Raw genomic sequence first — 12,233 nt, forward strand, 5'->3', positions numbered from 1 at the left:
ATGCTCTCACAGACATTCAGTAAGAGGCTTGGTAACTGGTAGTCCACATGCCAGTCTAGAATGTGGTAAAATTATTTGAACAGGTCAAGTCCCTACTGCAAGTCTCATTTGCAAATGCAGACTCTCAGCCTCTGGGCCCCTCACTTACATGCTTTCTTCTCCTGATCCTCCTTTGAGGATTATTTTTCAAATAATAACTTACTAGCTCTCCAAATGCCTGCCTCAAAGCACCCTCCTTTTTGGATGCACTTTTGCTTCCGCATCTTATGGAGCTCTCATTTAGAAGTGGAAGAATTTTAAATGTATGTCACGAAACATCTGAATCCTCTTACGTATTTTCCAGTTACCCTTGAAATATTTTTGTGCAGGTTAAACAGGCTGCGCGCTTTCGTCAGAAACAGAACCTGCTTTGTGCTAAACTCAGAAGGTTTTGACTAGGATGATCTCTTCAGGAATCCAGAGTGGGAAACTGAAACAAAGCACGGTGCGTCTCCTATTGTCAAATTTGCCCAAATAGGTCCACTCTTCATCCAAACTCAAATAAACCTCAGTTAAAGCAAATAAAGATTTGAACAGGTTGTAAAGACATCATGGCCCGTGTGTTCAGGCTTTTCTACATCGCTTACAGCATGGGATTTCCATATTTTAAAAATGTCTGCATTATATTTGAGATTCCAATGATGATAACGTATTTATTACAACTGAATTCATGCCAGCTTCACTCTTAAGATAGTGAGGATTATCTATTACATGCCTCCCATGGGCCAGACAAGGCACAGAGTTTAGGGCTTTACATTAGCTAATCCCTAAATTTAATATTACAAATATGCCCATTTTAAAGGCAAAGTAAGTGAGGCCCAGAGCATTAAGTCACACACACAGTGAGTGGCCGAGGAAAGATTCAAACCCAGGTCTGTTAGTCTTTAAAACTCCTGCTCTCCACAATATTTCTTCCTCCTTCTCAGACAGGAAGCATAACTGGGATCAGACAGCTCCACTTTGTTATAAAACTGGAGCTCATATCTCCGAATTAACTTGGGTGGAGACCAACCACGTTTTCCCTTTGTCATACTGGAAATGTATGGCTTTGGCAGATATCATGCTCTTGGAGCAGAAATAAAAGGATATTTTTGTAAGTGAAGCGTGTTTCTTTTCTTCTTTTTACAGATATGATGGGGAAAAGAAGCTTAATGGAATTTAGTACAAGTTCAGCTTATTTAAAAATGTATCTTTCCGTGTTAATGTGCATACCTCAGATATGCAAAAGGTGTCAGTTTCCCTTAATGAATGGAAGTTGGAGGGAATAAGTTTGCCAAATTAATTCTTCTTCTTTTCTATACCTCAAAGATCTCAGCGAATAACCCCTCAAACTACATCTTCAGAGAACCCCTGTGGATTGTAGGGGAGTATTTCTGTCCAGCAGTAGCAGGGCAGGTGAGCCCCTCGCCCCCTTCCCCATGCCCAGGAAACACCCCACTGCCTCCAGCTTAGTCTCCGCGTCCTTCCTCATGGCCACTCAGCAGACGATGCGCAATTAATTTAGGGCAATTACTTCAGTAATGTTTCTTGTCCTCCATCCTTACCTGACCCAAATTCCCACTGAACCCACCCCTTTTCCCCATTTACATTTTTCAGAGAAACAACTGATGAAACCTAAAAGTGAGCTAAGCTCCCCTGATCTGAAGGTCACACCAGCTTGCGGTAACCGGAGAGCAAGTTCCCCCTGACAAGGGCCACAGGGAACACTCAGCCCAGAGAGCATGAGTGCCCACGGGTAAATGGTTAGAAAAGGCACATGACACGGGGGCTGCCGGTGTCTGGTCTGTCATGACAGGCACCGTATCCTACAACTGAGCTGTATGTGAAAGAGCAGCAAGGAGAACATCTTATCATTTGGGGGTTAAAATCAACAGCAAAACCTATTACGCATCTTTGGGAGAAAGTCCTGGCTAGAGGATACCTATGGAAATAATTATTTATGAATTTTATGATTTATTAAAGTATTTAACATCTATAACATCCCTACTAGAAAAAGAGAAACCAAAGATTTAGAAGATCAACTGTTAACATAGTAAAAATATTATTACAGTCATATACAGACTGTAGCCATTTTAACTCAAGCTACCTTCCCCAAATATAAGTTATTAGGATTTTCTACTGGGTAATTATCCCATTTAATAACGGTAATGGTTTGATATCTACAGTGCTGTATTATTTTCAAAGCACCTTTCTATGCGTAATATCTGTTAAATGCTTTGGGATCTTAGTGATTTACATGGATTATTCCTTTGGATCCCTCAACTTTGTGAGCGAGACAGCATCATCGCCATCTCATAGATGGGAAAACTGAGGTTCTGGTGACTCAATATCATAAAATCTGTTACTGGCAGGCTAGGACTCCCTTCTTCCATTCCATTCTTGCACCCTCAGTGCTAATGGCCTACTATTACTAAGTCACACTGAACAGGATTGGAACGTTTTTGATTAACGTGTATCGACAACATCTACAACTTTCTCTTTGTCATAAAAAAAAAACCCAAGGTGTTGCAGTATTTTTTCATACATATTCTATGCTTTCCGTGCCCCATCCAAGGGATGCCAAGTCTTAGTGCTGGATGGACTCTCTGATTTTTTTTGTTGATGGTCCTATTTTGCCTGTGATATTACTGTGTATGGTCCATTCAGCCATGGCATTGTTGGTAGAATGAACTAACTTTAGATTGATGTGTCTTCTTTATTTATGCCCAAGAGGAGATAGGATCCTAGGTAAGGTTAAAGTCCAGAGTTTTGCTCTGAAAGCCAGAGGACAAGCTGGTCTATTCTGCCTTTATGTAATGGAGAACCTTTTTGTAACAAGTGGGGTTTGAAATAGAGTTTGAAGACCAGAAAATTGACAGTTGTAAGAAAACACACTCCTGACTTTTATAAGTGAAAACCTATGGTTAAGCAAATCAACTATAAGATATTTGTTTTAGGGATGCCTGGGTGGCTCAGCCAGTTGCACTTCTGACTTTGGCTCAGGTCATGATCTTGCAGTCCGTGGATTTGGGCCCAATGTCAGACTCTGTGCTGACGTCTCAGAGCCTGGAGCCTGCTTTGGATTCTGTGTCTCCTTCTTTCTCTGTCCCTCCCTTGCTCACGTTCTCTCTCCATCTCTCTCTCTCTCTCTCTGTCTCTCGAAAATAAACATTAAAAAAATCTTTTTAAAGATATTTGCTTTAAATATTTGAATTATGTCAAGGTAGTTCTTTTAGGTATCTATTTTCATCCATAAGATATAGATACTTGTCAAAAAGTAAAACAAAAGTAATTAAAAGGACTTTGAGGGCATTATTTATATAGTCGATTGATATTACCCAAATAATTCCTTCTATGCATTGCTACTTGAAACTAATGTTATAGAACATTTAATTTAATTATATAATTACTGTAGGGTTATCTCTAATGTACAGAATATTGTAGAAAGATAAAAAATAAGTGGATTTCACTCTATGCTAAGTATCAATTTTGGATGATTTAGGCAAGATGTTCTACAGAGTCTTCTATACTGAGTCTTATTCTGTCCTCATTGGCATCGCTACAACCTCCATATCTAGTGAGGAGCGTTGGCTCCATGTGCACACGCTTATGTGTGGCTCCCAGTATCCTCAAAATAATTCTTTCGATTAAAAAAAAATGTTTGTTTGCCTTTGAGAGAGAAAAAGAGCGCATGGGAGCAGGGGAGGGGCAGAGAGAGAGAGAATCCCAAGCAGACTCCGCCCTTTCAGCACAGAGACTGACTCAGGGCTCAATCTCTCCAACAATGAGGTCATGACCTGAGCAGAGATCAAGAGTCCAAGACACGTGACTGACTGAGCCCCCCAGTCACCTCAATTCCTTGGATTTTTGTATTGTTTACATTTTAATATTTCTTGTATAAAGTCAGCTTCTTTAAGATGAGACTATTGAAATGAATGGCTTATATTTTCTACATAAAACTTTCTTTAGAAAGCACCATATAGTCTGCTCCAATTCAAAATTGAGGCATAGGAGAGTCTATAAGACGGGAATTTCTTTGTTTAATTCTCCCACAGGCATGCTGCTCTTCAGTGTTCTCCTCACCTTTCTTTCCTACCTCCTAGTGGTTCTTTATTTTTTATTTATGTTTTTGTTTTATTGTAGCTCAGATTATGGTGAATTCCTTACTTATCTCTCTCCCCAACTAAATTATAAGTGCCTTGAAGACAGAAATCATGTCTTATTCATTTTTTTCCATATCCACAGCTGCATTTTACTCTGTATTTTGGCTAAAGACTGAGAATTTAATGTTTTTGCATTAATAAATACAAAAGTCTAAATTTAACAACTGGAAAACTACTTCTAGATAAACATCATGCTACCCACAGAACAAACATCCAATAACTGTTTGTTGATTGGACTGTTGGCTAAATTACACATTTATGGAGCGAATTGTTGAAAGAGAACATTCTTTATTCTTTCCTAGTTCAGCTACAGCACAAGCTGGAGAAGTCCAAAAACAAAAAAACAAAAACAAAAACAAAAAAAAACTGTCCCTTCCTTTGTTTCTCTAATATTTCTTCTCTGCTAACTATAAACTCATGAAAAAGTTTCTTGCCTTCAAGAAAGTGACGTTGCTTTTACAAAGACAATTTCATCAATCTTTAAACAAATCCACTCTGTTAAGTGAAGTTCTCATGTAGACATTGGGAAATTTATGCTCTGGTGGACTCACTCTTTGAGCTTCTAAAAGAGTATATATCCCTGTATATCTATAGAAATCCTCTAAAAGTCACTGCAGATGATAATGAATAACAATTTATATTTGTGATCTGTGTACAATTGTATGTTGGTTTCATATGTAGTAGGTTTTAATTCTCAGAACACTTGTGAGATAGGTTTTAACTTTGTTTTCAGGTAAAGAAACTCATACGGTTAAATACTCTGCACAAGGTCATGCAGCTAAGATGCAGCTGAATTAAGTATGGGACTCATGTCTTTTGACTCCAAATCCAGTGCTCTCCTTAGCACCATGCAGAAAGAGAACAAGAACTGGGCTCCTGCAAACTTAGGAAAAACAAACAAACAACAGGCTCTGTACAATAACACAGGTGGAAATACAGTGAGACTCTTGAGATAATGCTGCCTCCCCCCTGGTAGGGGTTTTAGAGATGGAGTAAAGTCTTGAACAATGGAGTGGATCGTGCATGTGGAGAGAAAAGCCAGCACAAGAAGTCAATAGAGAAGCATCCAAGAAGCCAGTACAAATGCAGCATCTCCAGCAAGGTGATTAGGAACAAAACCCCAGGGGCACCTGGGTGGCTCAGTCGGTTAATCATCTGACTTCGGTTCAGGTCATGATCTCAAGGTTCGTGATTTCAAGCCCCACGTTGGGCTCTGTGCTGACAGTTCAGAACCTGGAGTCTGGTTCAGATTCTGTGTCTCCCTCTCTCTCTCTCTCTCTGCCCCTCCCCCACTCATACTTTGTCTTTCTGTCTAAAAAATAAATAAATATTAAAAAAAAAAAAAAAGGGAACAAACCCCAAACAAACTATGACCTTATTCTACAATGTGCTCCATGTGGAGGGGAATTTGAATCACAACCCAAACCCAAGGAAGATTGTGATTGGACCAGAGAAGGGTCTTGGTATTCTCAGCACTTTGCATAGTGCCTAGCTTTGACAGTATTGAATGTACCTTGTAAGTGTAGATTTGAACCACTATGATTGAAATGAGTAAAGGGATGCTTTACATGGGAAGGTCTCAATGTTTCAGTCCTTTGAGCCCAGAAAGGCCAAAACAGGGAGTCACATGGACAAAACCTACAAATCACGAATAGTATCATTAATGTAAACATGTTCACAAAATCCTGAAAATAATAGAACAAGAGGGAATCTTTTAGAAGTTGAGTAAAATGAATACAGGTTATGTAAGAAGTCCCCTCTGCATCATTCCACATATTTCTTATGTACATGTAAGTAAAATGTTTCAGAAGTTGGCCCAAACTGGTGAAACACAGGGATAAATGGTTCCTAACAGAAATTGAACTGATTCATACCTTTCAGATATATTTACTCCTTCATTCTTCAAATATTTATTGAGTATGAACTATGTGTCAGACCCATACAATGTGCCAGCAATGCCATAGTGAACAAAAATTGCAATTCTCAGTCTCTTGGAGCTTGCAGTCTGGTTGACATGTGTGAAAATGATGGGCTTATTGATAAGTCCTTTGGGCCCCGTATAGACCTTGGGTTTGATCTTCAATTAAAACTTATATATGTCTTGCTTTTCTCCCTCCTGCTAACTTTGAGCAAAAATGCAGGAAGTGTTGATGTTGAATGGCGGTGGGGGGCGGGGGGGGAGCGGGATTTAGCACCAAACAAGCAATGATCAACTATTCACAGTGGCACAAAAAGACAACAGAAAGACCTGAGGCCCCTGTAAGAGCCAATAGTGAAGCTTCAGATTAGGTGTAGTCAACTGCTATGTTTTTCAAGCTCTCTGACATAATGCAAATTCCAAATATATTGATTAAGCAAGTAGTATGGTAGAAACTGTGGTATAACAATTCATTGCACATGTATTATATACCAAGCCCTGACTTAAGTACCTTATGTTCATTATTGCCATTAATCCTCAAAACAACTCAACAAGATAGTTTTTATTATTATCACGGCCGTGATGATGTGGAAGCCAAAGCTCTGGGTGGTTCCTTAATCCAAGGTAAACCTTACCCAGAGTGAGGCAGGTGAGTAAATGCTGAAGTCAGGATTTAAAACTAGTTTTGTCTGATTCCAAAGTCCATGCTAATTAGATGCAGCATTGTCTCTGAGTCCCTGCCTTCAACGATCTTAGTCTTCTAGGAGAGAAAGATCATTTAAAGTGCCATTTTCAGATTAGCGATAACGGCTACCAGTACAGCAGGCATTGGGTTACTATGGGGACACATGGGAAATCATTAAATCCAGCTTTGAGGGTCAGAGGAGGCAACATTGAAGCCGAATCCTGAAGGGTGTGCAGACATTAGCCTCATAAAGACAGGAAGGGAAGACCATCTAAGAAGGGGAACAGTATGTACACAGATACAGAGGCAGTTCTGGGGAACTGCAGGTACTGAGGTTATGATCATCAGTAACCATCCAGCCACCATGTGACACAAGTTGCAAAATGCTTTCAAACAAATACCTCTCCCCTGCTGGGATACCACATGAGGGCACATGAGGACTCTGTTCATGTTTGTGAAACCTGATATAAGTTTGGTAGGAAACCCTACTCTTTACACTGAATCACTGCACAGAAGCAGTGGAGTCCTGGTTACCCCAGGGCGCTACAACTTGGGAGGAGAATATGCTGACACATGGCCAATACAGGCTCAGCTGTGGTCCTTCTGCTGTCTTTGACTGCCTAACAGGTGGTCATTGGCTATTCCTTCTTTGTCACTAGATGCCGCTGGAATTCTTAGACTTCGGTTCTGCATCACAGCATACATTTGAATGAAGAGAAATAGACTGAGTAACCAAAAAGAGCCAATTCTACCCTGGCTTGCCAAAACATGCAAAATATTAAGTGAAGCGAGCAAAGCCATTGGATTTGAAGTAAAACCATGAAGGAAATGAACTCAAGTCTTTACACTCTACCATAAGTGTCTGTCTTGCGGCATGTTTCCCGGGGCCATTATTTTAGGACCTGCATTTATCTTAAAGTAGTGTGGACTTGGTGTCATTGATCAGCATAGCTTTATGCATTCATTACTCCATCTTACAGGGAGAAATGAAAAGAAACACAGAGACCTGGATTCAAGCCTTGGCCCTAGGACTTACTAGCTGTGTGGCCTTGGGCAAGTTGCTTATCCTGATCTTTAGAATAAGGATAATAATGCAGACTTTGAATGACAGACTTGGGGATTAAAGATGTAATGTATGTAAAGCACCTAGTCTGCCCCTCTGTAGGCATTCAACAAATGGTAATTATTATTATGATTATATTGACATTTAAAGGAGAGCTTTTCAGTGACTTAACTCAAATTTTGACTAATGGTGGGAGTTTGGGGCTATTGGAGAGGGAGATTTTTTTTTAAGTATTGATAATTTTCTGAATCAAACAATAGTTTAAATTCACTAAGGATTCTTGCCATTTAAAGGAATCCTATAGTTACATAACTGAATTTCTGAGATAAGAAATTTGCATCCACTATCTGATCAGTATCAGTAAATTTATAGGAACAAGAGAAAAGAATATCGAAGGTGAGACTCCCACGAAAAATGCGGTCCATGGGTAAGCAGCTCTGGCAATTAATGATGTTTTATAACACCCTGAAGCTTTATTGCTTGGGATCAACCAAGTGCTCTCGTACTCTAGTGCGAAAAGCCAAGCTCACCAATTGGTAGGAGAGAGGTCATGTTTTTACTCTTCTCCAAAATTGAGTAGACTAAATATTTGTGTTTGATAGATTTCAGTTATCTATCAGTGCTAAAGCAGAGCATGCAAGAGAGGCGCAATTGTGGAAAGATCTTTGGGCTAAAGACTTGAGTTTTAATTCTGACTCTGTACCAACTAGTTATTAGGAGTTGGGCATAAACAAAGTGAAGCAGACAGCTATCATCTTCTCACTGGGATGGAGCAGGGGGAGTCCCCAGGAGCTTCATTTCTTAGAAATGAAGTGTGATGAACCTTATTCTCCCAACACTCGCATTCATTTATGGCTGCAAGTTAGGTAACTCTGAAAGTTTAATTAAAATTTTTACACTGATTCATAAAACCCAGTAATTGTTTGGCACCCATTCACTTATATGTCTTAAAATTTAAAGAGCTAGGGAACTTTAGTTTTCAAATGTTAAGTGCAATAATAATCAAACTATTCTCTTTTGCTAATTAAATTTTAGGTTATAGAAAATATTATGGGGGGACGGGGGTTGCTATCTTAGCCTTCTTCTAAATTTAGAACCCTAGAAGTTTACCGGAACATCTAACAACTGCCAACAAGGGTGTACTTTCAATCTGTCTTAAAGGAATTTTGCTGAATTATGGAATTCTGAAAACAAAAGCATGTTTTACACAAAAATAAATTTTCTAAGGGTCATGTAAATAAGTATTTCTTTTGTTAAATGAATTTAAGGACTTCATTTAAGGAAACATAAATCACTTACCTTATTTTAAACCATCCATGTTTCCCTTAATGGTGTTTACTAAGTCTGAAAGGCATTTATTTAAAATAAGTAGAGTAACTTGTACATTGATTAAACTGCCTATCTCTTTAGGCAGATCATGGAATTGCAATTTCGTAGATAGAGTTGAAGAGAGCATCAATTAAAGATATAGCTAGGCTGAGTCAGGTGCTCATCAGAAGAGATGGAATTAAAGATCGGTTAAAAAACGTAAACCCCCAAGTATGTAAAACTTAAATGCAATAATATAATGAAAGCACAAAATCAAACCAATTGAGATAAAAATGAAGCACTTACCTAGTGTGATCACCTGAAAAGCGGGACAAATTCCTGCAAATTGCAAGAATTCATATTGCAAAGTACTCAGCAATACTTCTGTGTAGTTCTATAGAAAGCCCAGAAAATCCTGTAATATCTTGCAAAGTGCTCCACAGGTATCCAATACTTTTGAACTGATATCATTCTAACCTTCCTCAGTGGGTCCAAATCATGTAACCACTGGTCTTCAAGTGATGAAAAGGTAAACCCTGGAGAAATGGAGGATTGGTTTTCAGTTTTGAGGATGGGCTAGAGATCAAAAATCTACTACTCAGAGGTACCCTGGATACCAAAAAATACAAATAAAAAAAATGCCCCTTTGATTATTTTTTTAAAGTATTTGCTTCTAAAAAGGACAGAATCCCCCAACCTCCCAACCCATATTTTAATAACCCAACAATAGAAGAGAAATATTTGACAGAGGGTGTATTGGATGTTGATGATCTCCAACTGCTTCCAAATCTGCATAAATAGAACTCCAACAAATCCCCACACAATGAACCTACTGAATGGGGCTCTATTTATCTGCCGCTGACGGATAAAGGGCCAAGCCAATCCTATTGACAGTTCAGTCTGTAGCTTCCAACATATCACTGAGGTCACTAACCCATCACTACAGGACAAGCTGACATAAACAGCTGATGTACTCAATAAAAATTAGGTCTCAAATCAATTCACTGCTGAAACCCAATTTAAGGAGTGCTCAGTTTGCACAGTTTGGGTTGATCAAATTCAGAGATGCGATTCGATTCATATTTCAGTAATGAAGATCAGGGCAGGGAACTGATATATTGAAAGGTGTATTTTTCCATTTCTTCTCCACATAAAATATTCATGGATGCCATGTTCTACAGTGTACTCTGACAGTGTAACAGCTGCCAAAAACCTGGTACCTGAGGCCACTTTTACATCAATAAATTATCGAAGGTTACATCTGTAGCAAGATAGCTTTATTTGGCCACGCAAATAATACCAAGGTACGTAACACAGTTATCCCAGCTTTTGTTCCCTTGAGGGTGGACTATTGTTACACTCCATGCTGCAGAGCATGCTGGGAAGCTCCAACCAAGATGTAAGGAGGAAAAATACTTGCTTTTGTGTTCTATTAGAAGCAGTATGATGTTAAGGAAAGGTCATAATTTGGAGTCAAACATCAGGAGCTGTGTGAAAGTGACCAGATGATTTCAACTCTCTGAAACACCGTTTGTCCATCGTTAAAATAAGAATGTTCTCCTACCTCCCTGCAGGGTCATTGAGATCAATAAATAGGCAACGTCTCTAAATGGTCTGTCACATGATGGACAGTTTATGTTATTCAGGGTGCTACCTTCCAAGAATGTATCATGTAGTACTAAAACACCAAAGTACTGTGTCTCTCACGAGTCCTGGAGAGCTTCTGTCTCCCTTTAGGAAAATTGGCTGAGTGTAGAAAGTCAATTTTCTGGAGTTCTGTAGAAGCTGGTTTCACAAATGGACAATTTATCCTTTGCTATTCTCACTGTCTTTCTCCTATCATCTCTCAGAACTCTGAAAATCTTCTTCCTCCTGCCCAGAGGAATGTCCTAAATATATGGGGCACCTCCTGAATAAAGCCACTATCTAGTCCAACATTAGTGTTAAAGACTTTGCATTTTGAAAGCGCTTTTTAAAACTTACCACGAAGCTCTTCTCCAGAGAGAGACAGAGAGAGAGAGAGAGAGATCATTTATACATTATATATATATATATATATATATATATATATATATATATAAAACCTCTCATCAAAGGCCACAGAAAAATCTGTGTATACGCATTGGATTCATGCCTGGCTTTGAGACCCAAGGTCTGTTGAAATGTCCTTCTGCCAACTCATGTTCAGGTTAAGTATCAGCAGCATGCCAGACTACAGAAGGAGCTTTAAAAACAAGGTTTCAATTGCTCCAAACTGAGGCAGAACCTCCTGGACTCCCCCAAACACATGCCCGTGAGGCTCCTTGCATGATAAACACCCTTGCAAACTAGATTCACTCTTTTGTGTCTTTTAGGTACTTTTTAAAAAATTCAATTAAAAAAAAAACCAACAGCAATAGCTAAATTCATTGTTTCTGCTGTTTGCCAGGTATGATTCTATTCTCTTTGCAGACATAATATCTAATCCTCAAAAATCAGGCACTTTTAAACTCAGTCAATAGATTTTGAAATTGAGGCTCAGAGAAGATAAGTGGCTTTCCCGTGTCTACAAATCTAAGGAATCAAAATCTAGTTTGGCGTGGCTTCAAATTCAGCTCTTTTCACTACACTACATCGCCTCCTTGAATCAATTAGTACATTATATTGAAGCATAGTCAGTCAAGGGATCCTCAATCTTACTTCTTCAACCACTAATCCCCTTTGTTGAGTGCATCACCCTGATCCTGCCCAGTAAAGTAAGGAGGAGGAAGCAACAGAGGAGTCTGACCTGGTTGCCAAGAAAATTATCCTCTCAGTATCCGACAGACCAAGCACACCAGGTGAACCTACCAGACTCCCGTAGCCTGGCCCCATGTTAGCAACAGGAAACACAGATGTTTTCCCATCGATATTTCAAGGAGGAACCCCCCCCCACCCCCCACAACAATATAGGTTCCTGCATAATGTGCAGGAAGACCTGACCACCACAAGATAACCTCAAATCTCAGTTTGGATCACAGAGCACACACTGGCTCTTTTCCCTGCCTGGCATAGGTGATGCCATTCAAGGGTGAGGTCTACAGTGACTCAGAAATGATT

This window comes from Felis catus, chromosome C2, assembly GCF_018350175.1.
Source record: "Felis catus isolate Fca126 chromosome C2, F.catus_Fca126_mat1.0, whole genome shotgun sequence".
In the NCBI taxonomy this organism is placed as follows: Eukaryota; Metazoa; Chordata; class Mammalia; order Carnivora; family Felidae; genus Felis; species Felis catus.